Source organism: Podarcis pityusensis (genome assembly GCF_964106645.2).
Source record: "Podarcis pityusensis genome assembly, chromosome: 8".
In the NCBI taxonomy this organism is placed as follows: domain Eukaryota; kingdom Metazoa; phylum Chordata; class Lepidosauria; order Squamata; family Lacertidae; genus Podarcis; species Podarcis pityusensis.
Genome location: NC_138033.1, coordinates 73,554,048 through 73,576,647, shown reverse-complemented (window position 1 = coordinate 73,576,647; position 22,600 = coordinate 73,554,048). Strand labels below are relative to the sequence as shown.

General features: G+C 46.8%; 1 protein-coding gene and 1 long non-coding RNA gene across 3 annotated transcripts in view; one reads left to right on the top strand and one right to left on the bottom strand.

Annotated features, from left to right (window-relative positions):
• Nucleotides 1–22,600, top strand: part of SAMD11 (sterile alpha motif domain containing 11) — a 297,706-nt gene that overhangs the window by 117,574 nt on the left and 157,532 nt on the right. The gene's annotated exons all lie outside the window — the stretch shown is intronic.
• LOC308482823 lies at nt 10,360–15,284 on the bottom strand. Its single transcript, XR_013989427.1, has 2 exons — nt 15,024–15,284; nt 10,360–10,623 (listed from the first exon to the last, which is right to left on the bottom strand). It is a non-coding gene; the product is annotated as an uncharacterized lncRNA (long non-coding RNA).

Genomic DNA, 22,600 nt, shown 5'->3' with positions numbered 1-22,600 from the left:
TCCAGCAACTGAGCTTAAGGGTGGGAAATGGAGAAACTGACAGAAACTGAAACTGACAGATTCATTTATTTCTACTGAAGCTATGGATGGAAGTTGAGTGTTTCTACCTGAATTCTTCTGCACTCAGACTAGAAAACCAAATGTAAGGCATGCATAAAGGTAAAGGGACCCCTGACCATTAGGTCCAGTCGTGGCCGACTCTGGGGTTGCGGCACTCATCTCGCTTTATTGGCCGAGGAGCCGGCGTACAGTGGCCAGCATGACTAAGCCACTTCTGGCAAACCAGAGCAGTGCACGGAAACACCGTTTACCTTCCCGCCGGAGCGGTACCTATTTATCTACTTGCACTTTGTTGTGCTTTCGAACCGCTAGGTTGGCAGGAGCAGGGACCGAGCAACGGGAGCTCACCCCGTCGCGGGGATTCGAACCGCCAACCTTCTGATTGGCAAGTCCTAGGCTCTGTGGTTTAACCCACAGCGCCACCCGGGTCCCCAAGGCATGCATACGTCAGGCCTATTCCCAATTTTGTCATCTGGACGAAGCAGGGGAAGAAGGCTCCTGCAGATCTGAACCACAGGGATTGGAAATTGCACGTCCATCTGGAAGCACTCCTGAGTTCACTGTCTGAAAAATGGGTCTCTGGAGATTCAGCCCATCCAAATGGTAATAATTGCTGACTCATCAGTTATGAGTTATAGTTAACCTCATTTCTATATAATGGCAGTTTGGCAACCCAATAGACAGTCATAAGAAGACCCCTGCTGCATCATGCCAGAGGCCTATTTAGTCCAGCATCCTGTTCTCACAGAGGCCAGCTAGCTGCCTGTGGGAAACCCACAAGCAGGACCCAAGCATAAGAACAGTCAGCCCTCCTGTGGTTCCCTGCAAGTGGCATTTATGCCAAGAAAAGAATGGAATATCCAACTTTTTTGTTTGTTTGTTTCAACCAGCTCTGCTTTTCTGCATTTAAAGAGCAGCCTGGCAAGCAAAATATAAACAGATGTATCTTGCAGATTTCATTCTCTTGAGGTGTGGGTTTCACCACTAACTTGGATGGAATTAAAAATGTCAATGGAATTGAATCCCACTTGCTAGATCGTGACAGTGATCAAATCTAGCTAGCATGGGGAGTGCAGGTCAGGCCATGTGGAGCACATAGCTCTGTCCTTCTCTGCTGTCACTAACTCAATCTTCCTAATGGGAGAGCCGTCCCAGCTCAATAATCATGTACAGCACTATGAGCTTCTAGGAAGACGACTTAATCTTTTTAAAGGAATTACTTCTGAAGGCCATATGAGCAGAAGAGAGCCCTTCTGGATCAGACCAAAGGTCAGTCTAGTCAAGCATCCTGTTCCCACTGTGGCCAACAAGATGCCTATGGGAAACTGAAAGCAGGAACTGAGCGCAACAGGACTCCACTCACTTGTGATTTCCAGCAACTAGGATTCAGAGGCCTGCTGCATCTGACGGTGGAGGTAGAACATAGCCATTATGGCTACTCTTATCTTCTAAGGATTTGCCTAATATTTTTTTAGACAAATCACCAGCTCTTGGAGCGAATTCCATAGCTGTACTGCTGTGTGAAGAAGTGCTTTTTTCGCCTTTCCAGCTCCCAGCTTCTGCAGACACATGCGTTCTCGTATTCCAAGAGAGGTAGAAAAACTTATCTTTATCTCCTTTCACTATAACCATCCATAATTTTATACACCTCTATCACCATATCTGTTAACCTTGAGATTTGAAAATAAGGGATCAGCAGCCTCACCTGTCCCAGAGACAGTCTACGGCATATCTAACAATCCAGGATAGCAGTGGGAAGCAGTGGGAAATGGCGCTGGAATAAGGGAATTTCCTGCCAAAAAAAGGGAAGGTTGACAGCTCTGTCTATCACCCACCACTTGCCCATATTTTCTCTAAACTTAAAACCCCCAAACATGTTTGTCTGTCCTCATAGGGGAGTTGCCCTTTTCTGAACCTCTCCCAGCTCTACGATAATCCATTTTTGGGGGTGAGGTGACCAGGGCATCTAGGGGCAGCTCACTCATTTTGGCCCCCTATTAAACCCGAGTCCAGTGGATCCCCTGAGACATTGTCTACAGCACCCTTCCTTTGCAAAGCAGTGTAAATATTCGACACTCGGACGCCGTAGGTGCTGCATGGTGGATGCCAGCACCAGTTTGGAAAGATCAGTGACTCACCTACCGTGTTGCATAATTGCCGGGGAACAGACCAAGCGCTGAGTCATCAATCTTGAATTGACATATTGCTCCACCGAGTGTTCCAGTCCCACTTTCTCTCTCCTGCTCTGCCTCCCCCCCGCCCATAACAGGAGAGAATATGTTGCTTGCCTCACATATAAACATTCACGGCGTAGCAGGGAGGGCTCTGAGCACATTACTGATGAGAAGCAGGCCTCACTGGGGCTGCTTCATGCTGTCCCATATTGGTGCGAAAGTGTATTTTATAAAACAGAGTAAAAATGCCTGTGGGAGCCTTCATATGTATTTTTTAATGCTTCATTCTCCATGGTCTGCCTAGATAACTGTCTCTCTTCCTCTTGCAGCTCTCTAGGCCACTTGGCTTGGCAACTTGGGACTCTTCCCAGGCCACGGCCATTCATCAGCCACACCCCTCTCTGAAGGCCACACCCTCCTTGAGTGTTTTTCCTTGGCTGGAAGTGTGTTCCTGAATTCTAGGAATGACTCTTTGCTCGCCTGGATAGAGGATAGAGAAGACTGTGTCAGTGTGTGTAGAAACTAGCCTAAGGTGAAATGAGCATTTATTGCTCCACCCACCTTTGTGTCTGACCCTGGCCATCGCTGTCATGTGGCCCCCAGAAAGTTGCCAAGAAGGGAATGTGGCCCGCATGATGGAAAAGATTCCCGCCCCGCCCCCCGCCCCACTCAGGGGTGACTGCCAGGGCTGAGCCATAGGCAGATGTCAGGAGGGAACTGAGAGTCAGAAACTATACAGGGAGTCAGCTTTTTTGAGCTAGGGCGTGTGTTTCGAATTCGGAGAAAATGCTGTGGGTTTGAGCCACAAAGTGGTTGCTATGGGTTTGTGGCAGATCACAAAATGGCTGCTGTGAAAGGCGTGATATAACACAAAATAAATATTTACTGAAGCCATTTAAAGGAGCCAGAGGAGGCAGGCACATTGGTGCCCATGGGCACCACACTGGCAACCTCTAAGCTAGGAGTTGTGCCAGGGGATTTGAATAGGGAATCAAGCTAGGAAGGTGAGCCAAGGTACTGATCTGAACAACAAAGCTGAGAATCGGAGCTGAGAGATGCTCAGAAAGCAGCAGAGCCAGGAAAAGAATCGGCTTGAAGAGGAAGCCTTCTGCAGCTTTTCCTGCCTGGAAGGGCCCGATGACAGCTCAGCTGCACAGGGCCAGTCCACAGCCTGAAAACACTTCAGAGCCCAGGAAGATGCTGCAGAACACAGTTCCAGTGATCTATCAGATGGGATAGCTATACGCAGAGCCAAGTGTCCCTGGTTCCAGCACTGGCATTTCCTGGCTGTGCTGGATGGACCAGTCTATTCCCAATTTGTGTCTGTTTCATACAAGTCTGTTCCATTTCCACAGGAGGCCCCAGGCTCAATCCCTTTCATCTCCAGGTAGGGCTGAGAAAGATGCTCTGTCTGAAACCCTGGAGATCTGCTGCCAGTGAGTGTAAACAATGAACCATATGGACAAATGTTCTAACGCAACTTCCCATAAGAACATAAAAAAGAACTCTGCTGGATCAAGTCGATGGCCCATCCAGCATCTTGTTCTTACAGGTTACTTGTGGACACCTGCAAGCTGCACTTGAGCACAACAGCACTTTGCCCACCTGTGTATGTATTCAGAGGTGTGACAGGGGATGTAGAACAGAGCCATTGTGGCTAGTTGCCATTGATAGCCTTCTCCATGAATTTCTCTTATCCTCTTTTGAAACCATCTGGGTTTGGGACCATCACTACCTCCTGTAGGAAGGAATTCCATAGTTTAACTATGTGCCATGTGAATAAGTCCTCTTTTTTTTTTTTTAATCAAGCCTGAATCTTGATGTTCTTGAATATTAGGGGAAGGACTGTAGAGTTGGGAGAGACCCCTTCCTGAGACCCCAGAGAACTAGATAGACCAATGATATAAGGCAGCTCCCTGTTTTTCTAGTCTTCTGGCCCTGAACCATACTGTGACCTAATTGGCCATCACCAGCCTCCCTTCGCTGGTGCCATATTGTTTTACGAGTGCCACAGATAATAACAATACACAAGGCTTGCGTGCCAGCATTTGTAATCTGTCCCAGGCACCCGCCCCGCAAAGCTATCGATGAGGGTGGCTTGCTGAGAAACATATGCAACCATCTTGCTCGTCTTCCAGATGGATATCTTGTCAGAACTTGGCAGGGGTGGTGGATGGCTGTCATTTTGTCATCCCGACTTCTGTCAGCAAAGAACATGTTTGTTAGCATGGCGGCATGGTGGAATACCTGGCGTTCTCTCTCTCTCTCTCCTCGCAGGCCGCCGCATACACACAAACAACAGACTGCGAGCACCTTAGTCGCCAAGGCTGGGGAAGGGTTGGTTTGCAAGACGGTTGTATAATTAAAGGCAAAATAACCGTGTCTGCTGCCTTCGCCCCTGCAGCATAATATAAGAGCAAGACTCGGGGGCTGGCTTCTGGCGATTCAGCCGTGGCAGCATGAAAAATGAAGAGGAGAGCGATAAGAAACTAATAATTTATGTTCCAAGCACAGCCTCACACCGGCGCGGAGGGGAAATTTGTGCCAATAACTCCTACTAACTCAGAAAGGCACGCAATCCTTTATTGCACAAATTATTAACGACCAGAAAATAAATGACTCTGTAATCAGATCGGTGCTGCCGGCACTTCTTGAGTTTCTTCCCTTTATTTGTATAAATTCTGAAGCTGGTCCGCCCCTGGAGCCCGCAGCAAAAAAGGGGGAAACTTTTACTGGCCCGCCGCCCTGCCTGACAACAGTGCAGATTAAACAAAGATGGAGCAGGCATATCCTGGTTATCTCACTGCCTGTCAGAGGCCTGTTTGCTCAATAAACAAGCACTGCCCCAGTTTCTGCCCTACGGCAGGGCTGCGGCAGGGAACCTGGATTTGGGAGCTGGCTGCCTTTTGACATAATATTAGACTTCTCCTTTTATACAAACAGGAACAGCTTTCTGCCAATGTGAATCTGCTCTTCTGCTAAGACCATCCAGCTGCATCTAGGGATGGGTTGACAAACTTGATTCAGTTCACATTTAAAGATGAACCCACCAAATTTGCACTTTTTGAAACAATACGTTAATTGAAAACACAGGCGTCTTTTACAATTTGCACTTCTCTGAAATTTTCAGTGCAGTTATCCCTCTGCATGAGGTGTCCAAAAATGAATACACATGGGTCTTTAAAATCCATATATGTTTGAAAATTACATGCAAAAATGCATTCTGTTAAATGAAATTGCTTTGCAAAGAAGACATATAGTAGGACAAATTCACACAAAAGTGCTGATGAAGAGCTGATAAGCCTTTTTTTTATGTGGAAGGTTGGGAAAATGAGAAACTGGAAGAAACAAAAATGGACTGGTATTCTTACCTGCTTCTAGCGTTTTATTAATATATTCAACCAGGAGAGAAGCATCATAATGTATTGGGATATACCAAATATTCATTTTCTGCAGCTAGAATGCACTGGTGATTTAAATCTTCAAAGAAGGTTGCAACAACAGGGGTCACCCCTGGGGGGCGCACTTGGAAGTCAAAGGAACTGTTGTGCTCACCCCAAAATACCTATTCCACAGATGAAAGCTTGGTGATGATCAGAACAGGCAAAACATTACACACGCACATACACAAAATAAAAGACAGTCAGGGGGAAAATACCCAAACAGCTAACTCTCTCCAAACCAAATAAAAAAACAAAAAATAAAAAACCAAGAAAGAAAGAAAGACATTGATTTGAACAGGGGGTCTTAGTGGATACTTGGGTTATGGTTTCTGAGGGCACCATGTTGCCCCTGGGCACCATATTGGGGATGCCTGAACTAGCAAAATATCCTCTGGATGGATTTATGGAACTCTTTTCCATGTAGATCCACCATATCTAGCCCGAGTGCACCCAGGAGGTTGCACCCAGTTAAGTCTCTCAAGAGTAGAGGCACTGCAATCAATGTGCCTAAGTTAGCCATGGCTACTAATTTCAGTGGGTCTGCTTTAGGTAGGACTAGCATTGGATACAACTCAGTTGTAAAGACTGCTACAAATGAGGTCCCTGCACTGATTGTGTATGCACATGTGAATATATATATGTATGTATATTAGGAGGCCACAGCATTCAAGGGTATAGTATCCAGACATTGCCTTTGAAATTTCTGCAAGCCACCTTCTTAAAGTCAAGATGGATTTTTAGCATCAGCAGGAAACTGGGTTGGGAAGCTGGGGCCAAGTTCCCTTGGAGATTGTCACTTCCAGGCTGGACAATCTGAGAATAGATCTGAGAGCTGACATCTTTGTTCAGATTTATGGTGGAGCCCCTGTTTCATCCTTGCTGGCAATACATTATGTTCCTGCATGCAAAGCTTCCCCCCACCCACCCACCAAGGAAAGAGAGAAGAGATTAAAGAGCAGCGTAACACGCTCCAAAGATGGGGAAACCAATGAGTTTTCTGCAGGGTTTACCCCTATCTGTCACAGGCTTCCTCCATATCCAGTGCTGTTCAGAGCTCTGAATTAGGAATTAGATGGCTTCCAGATGGCAGATTAACTTCCAAACGGGTCATGGAGATATTGCAAACAGTTGATTGGCAACAGGCTTTTTTTATTTATTGGATTTCCCCCGGAAAAGGTAAATCTGGATTAAATCTTCTTTTGGGGGGAAGGGGGTAAAACCGGTTAGTGTTTTGACGACAATGATGCCGTCTGGATGCCGCAAGGAACCTGCATACATTATCATCAGCATGATTGTGCAATAAACACCCATGTAGAACCACCCTGGTTGCTTGACTGCAAACAAGAATTGGCTGAAGGGTGTTCTCTGTGAATGTACACAGGTGTGTGTGTGTGTGTGTGTGTGTGTGTGTGTGTGTGTGTATGCCCACCTTTCCTCCAAAGAGCTTAAGGTTGTACAAGTTGTTTTCTTCCTCCCCATCCTTACAACAACCCTGTGAAGTAGGTTAGGCTGAGAGGCAGTGACTGGCCCAAGGTCATACCTAGTGAACTACATGTCCGCGTGGTGATTTGAACCCTGGTCTCCCAGGCCCTAGTCTGAAGCACTAACCGCTGCACCACCCTGGTTCTCTTCAGATTTGGGGACAAAGAATCAGAAAACTTGTTCAGGGGTTACAGAGTTGTCTTTGGGGCACCAGGGTTGAAGACTTGGCTCAGCCATTTACTCAATGGGGTTGTAGGCAGTGCTAGTCCTACTCAGAGTAAACCCGTTGAAATTAAAGGACATAACTGAGATTTGTTTCTTTCAATGGGTCTCTACTAAGTAGGACTTCAATGCAGCCCTAGGTGACTTCTCAGTCCTCCTTTAACCTTAGTTTCCCATCAGTGTAAGAGGGAGAGCTCTGAAGTGTGCTGAGTGCAGGGAGTATTTTGGGATGTGTGTGAGGATATAGATGGCCAAATCTCAATTTCAGTTTCTCTTATTTTCTCATTTTTCAAATCTTCAGTTGAGTTCCCCACATCAGTTAGCATTGGGGGTTTTTTGTTTTTGTTTTTAAAGTTCTCATGAAAATTCATCAGCATTATAGTACTAATTTCTTCGAATATAATAGTTGATTATTTTCACTAATATATGCTCTGCTATGCACACATTTCCCTGATATACACATTTTTGTACAGATTATTTGGTAGGGGAACTACAGTGAGAAATCCAGAGTCATGCATATTTCAAAGAATAGCTGCATTTCAGTTTGCACATTGTTTCAAAAAGTGTGATTAAAAAAAAAGAAAGCAGACTGAAGTTTGCGAAAGACAACATATGCTGAAAAGCCCTGTAGAGATGTGTGGTGATCAGTTGTATGAGATCAGTTATTATGAAGTTCCCATCAAGTTCAAACCCTCTTGGACTGGATCAGGAAGCAAGTCTTATATTGGGACTTAGTCCTCCCTTCATATCAGACTCCCTGACCCCAAAGTCCTGCCATTCTCATATATGTAAATGTAATAATGATAATAAAGATACATAATGATGATTTGCATATGGTTGGCCAGCTGCACACTGTGCACAATAGTTTTTTGAAGTGTGTCAACAGTTTGAAGGGGTTGGGGGAAAACCCAGCTCTCTTGATCCTTAAAGCCAGATTGCCTGGAGGTGATTCTTACTCGCCAAAGGCTAGCGTGCTAGCGGCCAATTAGAGCTTTCACCATACTTCATTATTTTAAATTAGCTGAGCTGTGGTCCTTCTGGTGACGGCGGTGGCTTCCAGACAAACTGTTCATTGAGAATTCATCCTAATTTATTTGCAAAAGGCTTGGGAGGAGGCTAGATGACGTCAGCTGCTCATGGAACATTCATTCTGATTTGTCTGTGGGGAGGTTAGACAAGGTTGCGTCAAGCAAGTGTGTTATCCTACACTTTTCAGCGCATTTCCCTGTAGCTTCTTTTTTAAAAAAAATAGGTCAGTTGGGGAGAACAGTCCGGCAGCAGGCTTGTAGTGCAAGCGCTCCACGTGAACTTTTTTTGCTCAACCTGACTTTTGGTGTGTGAGTGAATCCCACTAGAAAACAGTGACAGCCTGGTAGTGCTTGAAATTTCTTAATGTGCACAGTGGCGTAGCAAGGTCAGGTGGTACCCAGTGTGAAAATTTTTTTGTCAACCCCCCCACATTGAAATCCCCCTTCCTCCCTCCACCCCCGTCAAAGAAAGCCGCGCAGGCAGCAATCTGATGTAGATCCCGTCTTCTCCCCCTTCCTCCTTCCACCCCCATCAAAGCCATGCCCTGCCCTCCTCCAGCAGCCTGGGAGTGTGGGGGGCAATGGTGCGCCACCCGCCCACGACTCCCAAGCCTCCCCTGAGCTGTCAAAAGGAAGGGGGAAGGGGGGAAGGCTGCCGGCAAAGCGGCGCAGCTCCCTGCCTTCCCCCGATGGCTTGGGGTAAGCTTGGGAGTCGTGGGTGGGCACTGCGCCAAATGTCACCCCCTCTGTGTGTGTGTGCGCGCGCACATGGCTGGACTCAAAGCTGTGCTGCTGCTCACGAGGCAAGGCAGGGTCCCTCCAAGGATGGGACATGGACGGGACGGGCAGAGAGAGCCTGGCTGATTGCTGGGAAGGGGACACGTCACAATGCAACTCAGCCCTGCTCGGTTCCACAGGCAGCACTGAGTTTCATTTTGTCACCCCCTCATTGATGGCACCCGGGGCGGTCCGCCCCCACCGCACCCCATTCCTCCGTCAGTGAATGTGCAGACACCCACCCACCCGCAACACTTGTTCACATGTTTAATGGGCACATAGTACTCTCAGCAGTGCTTGGTCAGTGTGAGAGCAGGATGATGAACTAGATGAGCCTTTGGCCTGATCCAGCTACAGATCTTTTCTTACATTCTTAGCCTCCTTCTCCTCCTTCCGCCCTTCACCCTAACTTCCCAGGGTGGGTTACAGCAATAAAAACACAATGTTAAAATGGCATCTTGCTCAATGTTGTCTGCACTGACTGGCAGCGACTCTCCAGAATTTCAGGCAGGGGATCCTAAAATGCCAGAGAACGAAGCCGAGACCTTCTGCATGCAAGGCAGATGCTGTGTCCCACTAGCCTTCCTTTCCACTCGAGAAAAATCAGGTGCCTTCTGGTATGGCGTTGTAATGTCCAACCACATACTCTTAGGTTACTGGGAGCCACTGGTGGGGGGGCAGTCTTTCTCAACCATGCCAGGAACATTTCCTTTTACTGGCTTAGGTGTTCTGGCTCCATCCATGATTTTGCCTTACCTTTTTTTCCCTTGGAGAAGCTGATGGGACTTGAGCAGAAGCAGATTTTCCTGATTTTGAGGGATGGAGCTCCCCAGTTTCCGCCACCCCCCCTTTCAGTTGCGCTGTCAGGACCATTTGACAAGGCTGCATTTATGCTGTTAATTCATGCTATTTATTACTGCTGCCATTATCTCCTCCGTCGCTTCTTCCAAAATTACGGGGTGTGTGTCTGGTCCTCTTAATGGTGGTGGTATAGGGGTGTTTGTAAAGGAGACTACAAGGCTACAGTAATGAATTATGTTCCCAAGAACTGTAAGTTTTTTATTAAAGCTGGTTGGGATTTTTTTCTTCCCCCCCCCATCCCTTTTTATTCTTCTTTTCAGACTGAATGCCCAATCACCACACAACCGTGAAACCCAAATTGCCTTACAGCTCTCTCATGAACATACTTTTAATCTCGTTGACCTGTCGTTATGCTGCGAGGCATAAATTCAGATTTGGAGATCTTATGTTCCATCATAAATTGGGCTGGCAGTCTTCCGATCAACAGAATAAAACTGTCTCCGACGAGGTGGGTTTTTTATTCGTCGGAGCTGTTCCAGGAGACGAAGCGGAGGTAGAGTCAGCTTTTCTTCATAAACTATCGCTTAAAAAAAAAAATAGAAAGAGACTGAGGGAGAGAGAGAGAGAAAGAGAAGCCTAGGCATGAAATTTGTAAGGGGGAGAAAGAGGGGGAAGAAATAAGGAGATGTTTAAATAACATTAATGTCAAACATAAACTTATAGAACGTGGGAAATTCTGAATTAGGGCTGGTGCAGTGGAGGCAGCAGAGGTGGCCACACTTGCAACACTGAAGAAATTATGAGGCAGGATTGGGCCGGAGGAGGGGGATATTATTATTATTATTATTATTATTATTATTATTATTATTATTATTTTCCTGCAGCCACTGCAAAAGTGAAGGAAGGAGTGCTAATGGATCAGCTTCCAATTTCTATGTATAATTCCACACCTCACAAAAGCCTCCATAAGCTGGGAGGAATTCTGCAAAGTGAATATATTACTTTCAAATGGATTCAAGTAGAATTTGCTCCCACAAGAGGAAGTGATGGCCACCAACTTGGATGGCTTCAAAAGAGAACTGGACAAATTCATGGCAGAAATAGCTATCAGTGGCTTCTAGCCATGATAGCTACATTTTCCCTCCACTGTTGGAGGCAGTATGCCTGTGAATGAACACCAGTTGCTGACAATTGGGGGGAGGGAATTTTTGGGAAGTCTTTGGGAAATTTAGCACATTTGGGTAGCAAGCCGATTTCCGAGAGTTAGTCTATGTAAAACCCTACCCATCATATTTAGCTGGATGAAAGAGAATGGAAGTTCTGTAGTTTAGTGGTAGAGCATATGTTCTGCACATAGAATGTCCTGGGTTCAACTCCCAGCATCTCCAGGTCGGGCTGGGAATGTCTGTTTGAAACCCTGGAGAGCTGCTGCCAGTCAGTGTCAATGATACTGGGCTAGATGAACCAGTGGTCTGGCTCAGTATAAGGGCAGCTTCCTAAAACCCTGTCAAAAATTGCCTGCGCATGAGCTGCACCAGGTGTGCAAAAGGAGATGGTGACTTGCCGCTGAATCCCTTGCCGTCCATGTGCAATCCCATGTGTTTTTACCACCGACATATCCCCCTTGCTGAAGCTAGTGCATAACTTTTTACGCAGGCCAGGTGTTGTGGCGTCCGCATACATAGCTGGGATTCTTTGGATTGGAACGGTTGCCGGCTCTCCAATAAGAAACTTAAGTGTTTAATGCTGGTGGGACTTCTGCAGACATGGCGAGGGAGGGAGGGAGGTGGGGGGGAGGAAAAAAGAGCATACTCTTCTGGGAGGAAACCCATAGCAACAGAAATGCAAGGATTCTGAGCTAATTAAATGCAAGGCAGGCAGCGTGGCCCCAAGACAGAGTGCAAGCTCTTGCAGCGACACTGTGGGAAGGTGTATGTTTGTGTGTGTTTGGGTCCAGATTAATGACCTACGGCAGCATTGTGCAAGTGTGATAGGACTGAGGGTGGGTGCGAGGGAAGCTTCAAGTTGGGCTTAGGGTGACACCCCCCCGAACACCTTTGGGAAGCAGGAGGGAGGCTTCCAGCCAACTATTAATTAGTTCCCCCCTCCCCTCTTTCCAGCTTCCTCCTCAACTTAACTAGGAGTTGCCCATGGTGGCTGAGTCCTCTGCTGATCTTCTCCCCCTTGTTACAAAGAAGGGCTTATCCACGTATATGTGTTTAAAGAAACCTGGGTTGTTGTTGTTTTTAAAAAATCATTTTAAAAGTATTTGAAATCATTTTAAAAACAATACGAGCAAAGTCCTCCAAGCACCGAGGGGTTGGCAATCAGGTTCCCGACAGCCCTGCTTGCCTCCTTATCTTTCCTAGGTCCTTAAAGTATTTGGGGCACAGCTAGAGATGAAAGAGGGCAAAGATGTTCCATTACACTGTGGTTCATCTTACGCCAAAGTTATTCGTCTTGCTGTCCAGTATCACAAAGCTATATAATTTATGAAATTGATAGCTTAAGTTATGTAATTACATTGTTGTAACATTATTCCACCCCACACGTTTTAATATAAAGGATACCGCATGCAAATATTTTTTTGGGGGGGGGGCAGTGTAATAAATCAGGTATCATTTGAGGACAAGAAAGCAACAACAATAGTGTATATCTGTCATATTTGTTGAACTGATTTTTGTTCTGGACATGGGAAGAACAGATGAAGATCATCAGTTTCCGCTCTCATTTTCATCAGAATTTTCTGATACAGGATACATTTACACAAGCTGATTTATAATTTTGAATGCCTCTGGGCAAATTAAGATGGCGAGTAGCCAGCTATGTTGGCATAGGCTGATCAGAGTTGGAACATCTTGAGGTCAGAGTTGGAACATCTTGGGGAAAGTCTCTGTTGAGATCAGAGGTGTAGCTGGGGAGGCTGTCTCGGAGGTAGTTCTTTGGGAAGGGCATCATGACGCCCTACCCTGTTGTGTCCGTCTTGCCTGCCCTCCAGTTGGAGGGTGCTGTGGGAAGGATGCAGCAGCTTAGGGCACCCTGCAAGCCCCGCACCGTTCTAGTGAGTCTTGCAAAGCGGCACTGGCCTTGCAGGGCACTGTGAGTGCGCCCCTCAAAGCAGGGTGGCAGTGCATTAAGAGGAGAGGGTGAAAAGGGAAATTCAGTCAGGGAAGTGATGTCTGCTTGCAATATTCAATAGTTCCTTGGGCTTAGCAGGGCCAGAATAACGAGGTGCAGTGCTTGAGACAGGAGGACTAGTTGCTGGTGTGGGAATCAGCCGGGATCCCCACACCATATGATCCTGAGGTGGGAGGGATCTCATTCCTCTTCATGCCTTACACCTTCTAAACTCCCTGTGAGCTAAAATCTACCTATAAACAAGTATGCCCCTTTCCTCCTTTTTTTCCCTGACTCCTCAGGCAGATTTTCATTTCTGTTCCAGTCGTTCTGCCAGTAATCTCCCTGGCTGGCACCGTTCTCCCCTCCCCTCGTGAGCTCCTGTGGGCCTTCCACGTGGAGCGCATAAAGCCCCGTCGCTCAGCGCTATCTGACTAGTTTTAATCATAGCATTTTCCATTTAATTAGGAGGGAAGGCACACTTTGCATATTAATATGCATACAGTGCAGCTCTTGCCTCCCTGAGCATTTGAGAGGGGGCTTTGGGGAGGAGGGCTTTCCCAACTTGCAAGCGGTGACATATGTGTGATAATCAAGCAGATTTTTATTTATTTATTTACTTATCAGTTGCATTTATATCCCGCCTTCCCTCCAGGGATCTCAAGGTGTGGTGCACATAGTTCTCTCCACCGCCCCCCGTCCCTCTTTTATCCTCACAACACTATGAAGTGGGCTAGGCTAAGAGACGGGGACTGTCCAAAGGTCACACCTAGTTGAGCTTCATGGCTGAGTGGGGTCTCTCTGTCCAGTGCAATCTCTCTGTCCGACACACTATCCCAGGGGTCAGCAACCTTTTTCAGCCATGGGCCTGCCCACTGTCCCTCAGACCTTGTGGGAGGGCCGGACTATCTATCTATCTATCTATCTATCTATCTATCTATCTATCTATCTATCTAATATTTCTTTGGCTGGACTATATTTTGAAGAAAGAAAAAAAAAATGAACGAATTCCTATTCCCCACAAATAACCCAGAGATGCATTTTAAATAAAAGGACACATTCTACTCGTGTAAAAACACGTCCACGGGCCGGATTGAGAAGGCAATTGGGCCGCATCCAGCCCCTGGGCCTTAGTTTGCCTACCCCTGCTCTATCCACTACAGCGCATTGGTTATCACAGGCTTTTCTCCTGCCCTGCTCAAACACAGCCTAAAATGTGCTTGGGCTCTGCAGTATAGAATCATAGAGTTGTAGAGTTGTAAGGGACCACAAGAGTCATATACTGTAGTCCAACCCCCTGCAATGCAATCTGGAGATACTTAATAGTTCTGCCACTATTCTGCTGCTACATACAGTCTTTTATGCCTTCCGCCTTGCTGATTCTTGAGCTACCAGTGTCTTCAAAGCAGTTTTCATCTCATTTCCAGTCTCTGGCATCTCCAGGAAATGTACCCAGTTTGAAACCTTGGAGAGCTGCTGCCACCCAGTGTAGACAATGCTGAGCTAGATGGACTAATGGTCTGACTAAGGCAGCTTCTTATGTAGGATAAGCTGCTTCCACTCCTCCTTGAGCTAACCTCTATTCTGTACTGCTAGTATCTTCACGGGACACCCCCCCAAAAAACCACACATTTTTCTTGAATCAGAAGCACTAATTCAGCACTCCTTGCCTTTCTCAGCACATCCAGATCCTGATCTGAGTCTGTTCCAAGAATGACTGGGTCCACCTGGACCAGATATACTTATTTTTATGTTTAAAGGAAAGAGTCTTATCAGTATAAGACAGCTTCCTGTGTCTTCTGAAAAATGTACCTTTTTGTCTTCAGCTTGGTGGCCAGCAGGGGAAAGCCAAAATCCCATTTGGCTTCATGCTGAAGATGCTCCCACCACCACTTGCCTCCCATCACCCACCGACTTACTGAATCCTATTCTTGGCCTTAATCTTCCATCATGCCAGGCACCCCCCACTCCAAACAGCTGCTTCTAGAACCAAACCAGCCACTCTGTAGCGTGCAATTCAGCCTACAATTTGTAAGGAAGGCCACGGCCACTCCTGCTTGGGCTCATTGGGTGCAGCAATGTTTTTTTGCCAAACAGGTCATAGCGATCCAGTGTAGAGAGATAACTCAGGCCCCGGAGGGTGATGGAAGTGTTGCTATTTATACAGAGGGCAGGTCACAGAGTTCTGTGAAGTAGAACCGGTTTGGTCGGAGGCGAGCGAGACTGGATAGGATCAACAACTGCCTGAGAAAGGAGCTCAAGCCACAAGCACCGATTCGAATCTCTGGTAGCATCAGATTTCAAGCAAATTTTATGCTGCTGTTTTGTCACTCCAGAGCCAGCTTTTCTCAACCTGTGGGTCCTCAGATGTTGTTGAACTACAACTCCCATCACCCCTAGCTCGCAAGGCCAGAGCTCAGGGATGGTGGGAGTTGTAGTCCAACAACATCTGGGGACCCACAAGTTGAGAACCACTGCGTCCAGGCTATGGCCACTTCCTAAGGACCTCTTTATTGAGCCTTCGTCCTGATTTGTTTGCTGGGAGCTTAGAGGACAGCCACACCTGCAACATACATGTCTGCTCCCTCAAAGAATCCTGGGAACTATAGTTTGTTAAGGGTGCTGAGAGTTAGGCTGCTATTCCCCCTCACAGAGCTACAATACAATCACTCTTCCCAGGGAACTCTGGGTTGTGTAGCTCTGTAAGGGCAATGAGGGGCCTTGTCGCAACTCTCAGCACCCTTAGCAACAGTTCCCAGGATTCTTTGGGGAAAGCTATGACTGTTTAAAGTGGTATCATAGTTCAGTGCATGGTACCATAGACTCTGGAATATCATTATGGTAGAAAAACTGACCTCCATAAAACTTGCTGAAGGAAGAGCTAAACCAATGGACTTCTTTGCAGTCTGGTGCACGTGCATGGATTAGGCCAGAGCAAATAAAAAATAAAAGGTCACAAGCTTTTCTCCAGCTTTAGTTTTCTACTGAAAAAGCAACCATGAACATTTTTACAATTCTTCTGCGTAGTCCTAAACTACATGTGTTACTTTCTCAAACTATGTACACCAAGTAGTCTAGGAGACGGGGTAGGAAGACTGTTAGAGTTATTGTTTTTGTTGTTGCTGCTGCTGACATGTTACGACGATTATCCCCAAAAATTCTATATTTTATGGAAGGAGATTTGATGCGCAAGAGCTCTCAATGCGCTATAATTTCACAACCTGAATTTGCCGATATGTGATTGAATTCCACTTGGAAATCACAACAGCCTGAAAGCATACTGAGGGACTTTCAGAAAGAGAACTTCCTACATGACAGTGGTCAGCAACCAAAACTGGACATTTTCTCTGCCAATAATAATAATAATAATAATAATAATAATAATAATTTATTTATACTCCGCCCATCTGGCTGGGTTTCCCCAGCCAATCTAGGCGGCTTCCAACAAAATATTAAAATACAATACAAATATTAAAATACAATAGTGGCTTGCCCCCACTCCCAAAAGAACCTGAGACATGGGCAAAAGGCCTCTTTGAACTGCAACTTTGTCAGAGGGCTTTTTAACACAGAGAAAAGGCAAGTAAGTGGTGATATGGTGTAAGTTTAAATAATTATGCATGGCATGGAGGAAGTGGATAGAGAAAAGGTTTTCTCCCTCTTCCATAACGCTAGAACTCATGGACATCCAAGGAAGCCAAATATTGGAAGTCCCAGGACAAAGAAAAATAAGTAGTTCTAGAAGCACATAGTTCCACTATGGAACTCTCCCACTGGAGACAGTGATGGCTTTAAAAGAGGATTAGACACATTCATGGAGGAGAGGGTTCTCCGTAGTTGCTATCTATGATGGCTACGCTCTGTCTCCATAGTTGGAAGTAGTATGCTTCTGAATACCAGTTGCTGGAAACCATAGGAGGAGAGAGTCCTCTTGCACTTAGGTCTTGCTTGTGTGCTTCCCACAGACATCTGGTTGGCCACTGTGAGAACAAGTTGCTAGACTAGATTGGCTTGATCCAGCTTCTGTTCTTATTCTGGGTGCTGTTCTATTGATGCTTCCTTGTTCCTTCTTCCCCAATGTGTTCTGGCAGAGCTCTTCTTGCATTCTTATCTTCTAAAGGGGAAGACACTGGCTGATCTTCTGCTTGGGTGTCTCTGTCTGTCTGAGTGGCTGTTTTGCATCATAACTGGTATGTGAGTGTGCCTTTCTGCTGTGTTTACAAACACATGTTTCCACTTGACGATTTACGGAGCTCGCTACTTCAAACAACTTATGTAGACCGCAGAGGGTTGACCCAGTGGTGGGGGAGCATATGGCCTTCCATATGTTGTTGGGCTCCAAGCAGCCAGCATGGCCAATGGTAAGAGATGGTGGGAGCTGTAGTCCAGCAACATCTGGAGAGCCATGTCTTCCCCACCCCAGAGACTTGGGTCTTTGTAGGAGGATATATGGCTACATCCATGACTATTCATAGTAGCCAACGGCTACTAGCCATGAGGGCTATGTTCTAGCTCTGCTGCCAGAGGTCATATGCATCTGAATACCCATTGCTGGGAATTCCAAGTAGGGAAAGCACTGTTTTGTCCTTTCGGGCTTCCCACTGGGACATCTGGCTGGCCACTGGGAAAACAGGATGCTGGACTAGATGAGTCTTTGGGCTATCCTTATGTTCTGATAAATAACAGAAGGAAAGGCCTCTTGCCTTCATGCCCTGTCTGGGGCTTCCCAGAGGCACCTATTTAGCCACTGTGAGAACAGAATGGGCCTTTGACCTGACCCAACAGCTCTTCTTATGTTCTTAGGCAGACGGTCTTGCACAAGCTATTGTGGGCTAGTCGCCTTGGTGGACTTACTTTCAAGTCTGCCTTAAGGCATCCATGCTTAGGAGCTAGGCTGAGTTAAACGTTAGGCTCACTACTCTGGTGCAAGTGTACATTTCCCATTGTCGTTGGTCGTGCCTGAGCAGCATATGTTTTCCCCCTTTAAAAAATGCATGTGGGGGAATTCAGCCTAGGAAGTGGCCCTTTGGGATCAAGCTGTTACAGAGCTTTCTTTAATCTTTCTAAGATCAGCGATTTGTGCCTGGCGGCCGTGGCTTTCTTCCCTCTCCACCCAGCAACAGCTGCTGTGGGCCATCTGCACCAGTAGCCTAATACACCACTCAAGGTAGTAACCAATTGGCAAATGTCAGGCAGTCAGTGGCACAGAATGGCACAAAATACTAATCTGGCTAGTATTTGGCCTGGCTGAGCACGCTGAGAGCCTCTGCTTCACCTGTTCTAGGGGTTTTAGAGGATTACAACGGGAAGACCTGTGAGGCTTTAAGCTGGCGAAGAACAAAACTAAGCCTGCAGCCGCTGCCTAGACAGAACATGTATGCATTCCAGAACCTATATTAATACAGTGGTACCTCTGGTTATGTACTTAATTCATTCCGGAGGTGCGTTCTTAACCCGAAACTGTTCTTAACCTGAAGCACCACTTTAGCTAATGGGGCCTCCCGCTGCTGCTGCTGTGCCGCCGCCGCACAATTTCTGTTCTCATCCTGAAGCAAAGTTCTTAACCCGAGGTACTATTTCTGGGTTAGTGGAGTCTGTAACCTGAAGCGTATGTAACTTGAAGCGTATGTAACCCGAGGTACCACTGTATACTATCTTTCACATTAATACACCTTCCTTCTCCCAAAGAGCTGTGGGCCATGTATTGAGGGTTCCTGTAGCCATTTGGACGTGTCAAGTATAATCTTATTGGGGTGTCACAAGTGAAAGTTGCGTAGGGTGGAACCTTTGTTATGCCCCTCCCCTGCTCAAATTCAAGTTTAGTACAACCCTCAACAAAGGTTTTGAGTTGTTGTTTTTTAGCATTGTACTTGAACACTCAAGCAGCCCGGTTGATACTCAGGTGAAGCAAGTGGGTGCTTACTTATCCTTAATCAAAGCTAACTTGAGCCTTGCTTTGGGTAATTCATTGGGCCAGTTTTCACAAGGGCCTGCAAATGAGCCTCCATGTGGCAAGAAGCCTTCTGTTTCCTGTACTGGCTGTTGCTTCTGAGAGCTGCTACAGGCACCTAGTATTATGAGAAGCCACTTATCCAAGGAAGAACGTAAGAAGAGCCCTGCTGGATCAGGCCAAAGACCCATTTGGTCCAGCATCTTGTTCTCACAGTGGCCAACCAGATATGGGAACCCCAAATGCAGGACCTGAGCACCACAACTCTCTCCCCACTTGTGATTCCCATCAACTGGGATTCAGTGGCATACTGCCTCCAACAATGGAGATAGGACATAGCCATTGTGGCTAGTAGCCATTGATGACCTCGCCCATGAATTTGCCTAATCCTCTTTTAAAGCCATCCAAGTTGGTGGCCATCTTGTGGGAGCAAATTCCATAGACTGACTGTGACAATTGTATTGCAACGCTGAGAAGGGAGGACTATTGTAGGTTTTGCCCATGTTCTTTTGCTGCTTCTCAGTTGAACTGGAGCATGTCATGGCTCTGACCCGGGTTAGCCACCGTCGAGGAAGTCCATCAGTGCACCAGGGTGTTTGTTTGATTTCTTGCAGAAAGCCAAAGTTGTGGCTCTCCAGCAGCAGGCAGAAGGAGAGGCTTGCCTAGAGTTAAAGGAGCAAGAAGTGGGAGGAGGAGATGAACCAGCATCTCCTGAGCCTCAGGGAAGAAGCCATCCCAATAATCATGCCATCCGCCCTCTTACTCTACCTGAGGCCTCATCCATCTGGTACATTCACTTTTCAGCTTGCATCAAAGAGGGTAATTAGGAAATCAGTCCAAGCAAACAGGTGCCCAAATGACACTCTTCAAATGCAGAAAACAGATGCCAGTCATAATGCAGGCTTGAATGGACATAGCCGGACCAACTTACAGAGTATGTATGTTAGATGGGGAAGTGTCCTGGCTCAGTGGCAGAGCATCTGCTTTGCATGGAGCAGGTCCCAGGTTCAATCCCCAGTGGCATCCCCAGGTAAGGCTGGGAAAGATCCTTCGTCTGAAACCCCAGAAAGTGGCTGCCAGTCGGTGTAGAATATATTCAGCTAAGCAGACTAAAGGTCTCGTTTGGAATAAGGCCGTTTCCTAGGTTTGCATATCTTAAGGGAAGGGCCTTAGTTCAGTGGCAGAGCATCCGCTTTGCATGCAGAAGGTCTGGGGTTTAGTCACACCTCCAGGGAGGGCTAGGAATGCTCCCTGGCTGAAAACCCCTGAGAGTCACTGCCAGTCAGTTTGGACAAGACTGAGCTAAATGGACAAATGCTCTGGTTCAGGAGAAGGCAGCTTCCTGTGCTCCTAGGTACCAACAGGCCACGACATGTCACCCCAGTCACAGGGCAGTGTGGGAAGGCCGGCGGCCTATATCTCCTTTCATGTCTGCTTTCCTTCCTTCCTCCCTCAACCTCCAGATTTAACTAGGTTCTCCCCCCACCCTCCGCCGCATACACACACACACACCTCCAAGCGATTATAATTATAGATGTTTGCCAAACCAGTTTCGCTCCCCACCTCTGCTTTCGAAAGAAACAGCAGAGGGCGGGGGGGCGGGTTTGAGGGCAAACCACAAGAGAGGAGGCGAGAGTCGGTTTCTGGGCGTGCCGGAGTCTTGAGCGTGGGTGCAGGATTCCCCTCTTCCGAGAAGGCAGCTCTTGTTCCCCTCTCTCTATGCCGAGGGCGGCTGGCGCGATAAAAGGAAGGGAGCCAAGCCAAGCACATAAGCTGTCTCCCTCTCTCCGCTGGGGGAACCTTCATCCTTGCACTTGACAGCTCCGGATTAAAAAAAAAAAAAGGCCACAAAACAAAGAAGATAAAAAGAAGAACCCTGTTCCTTTAACACTTTGTGGTTTAGTGCTTTAGAGGTGTGGTAGCAGGCATGGCAATGTTTCATAAATACTGGGGTTCTTTTTGGGGGGGGCTACTCAAGCCACCTCAACCCCCTCCTGCTTGTTAAAACTGGTTAACGCCATCCAATGCCTCTGGCTTTCTGTCTGGTTGCTCATCCCCTTGTCAGCCACAATTTTATTCATCGCATCAGCTGTGGTTGGGGAGGTGAAGGGGAGTGGGGTAGGGTGGGCATTCTCCGTAACAGGAAACATTTTTTTAAAATGCTTTCAAATTCTGCGCACTTCCCAAAAAGAGCTGGATTCTGTAACGTAACAAAATCATGCAAATGCACATAGCTTCTATTATTTTGCATTAATTTAATTATTTTTTTTTTTACTATTTTTGCATGACTTGCTCTGGTTTGGGTAATCATTTTTCAAGGGAGGAAAAGATCATGCCTTAAGCACCTCATGCGGAGTGGGCAGTCAGAATGGGGTGTGGGGCAGACAAGGGTCTTGTGGGTACCCTTTTTCTCAATTTAAAAGCACATAAAGCTGGAGGAGGAGGTTGGAAGAGTGATGCTCTTTCCCATTTTCTCTTTCAATTCTATGTGCTTTTCAATGCTCATATTAATTTGACTGGATCTGACTTTAACTCAGAACCCTGGGGGAAGAAAAATGTGTGCACTCATAACTTTCTCTCTTTCTGTCTTGTTGTGGGGAGGGAGTTGGGGGAGAAGTGACCAGAGCAGCTTGTGCCTGTGGCACTCCTTCAAAAATCAAAATGTGCCTGCAGGCCTAAAAAAAATTGTTGCACATGCACACACAGCACTTTACAAGGACTATTATCTGTTCCTCTGGTCCATGGGAAGGAAAATTGGATGGGAGGCATTTTTTTGAAAGAGGTGCTTGTCAAAATTGCTAGTGATCAAGACCACCACCTTATTTGGGATGGGGGGCAGAATAACAATGTTTCTGTGCTGAAACAGGGTTACGGAATCTGCGTTACTGGGACTACAGCTCCTATCGCAACTGATGTTTGCCCAGGGTGGCTGGGGCTGATGGGAGATGGAGTCCAACAACATCGGCTGGGGGAGGGGGAGTTTCCCCATCTCTGTGCTGGTCAGTGTTCAAAGTGAGCGACTCTCATCCATGACCCTGCAGAGTGGTCAGTATGGATGTCTGGCCAAGTCTTACACCATACATTTAGGAACATAAAAATGTGTTGGGCTCATCTATCCCAAGCATCCCGTTCTCACTGTTGTCAACCAGATGTCCGCGAGAAAACCCACAAGCAAGACCCAAATGTATGTACCTTGGGTTACATACGCTTCAGGTTACAGACTCCACTAACCCAGAAATAGTACCTCGGGTTAAGAACTTTGCTTCAGGATGAGAACAGAAATCGTGCTCCGGCAGCGCGGCGGCGGCAGCAGGAGGCCCCATTAGCTAAAGTGGTGCTTCAGGTTAAGAACAGTTTCAGGTTAAGAACAGACCTCCGGAACGAATTAAGTACTTAACCCGAGGTACCACTGTATTGGGCAGGGGGTGGGTGTTCAGTAGCGTTCCCATTTCAGTTCCTTTAATACATTTTTCTTTTCCCTGGGGAGGGAAAGGAGAGGGTGAGTGAACTCGCCCACTAAGCCTCATCGGGTTATATTAGGAGTGG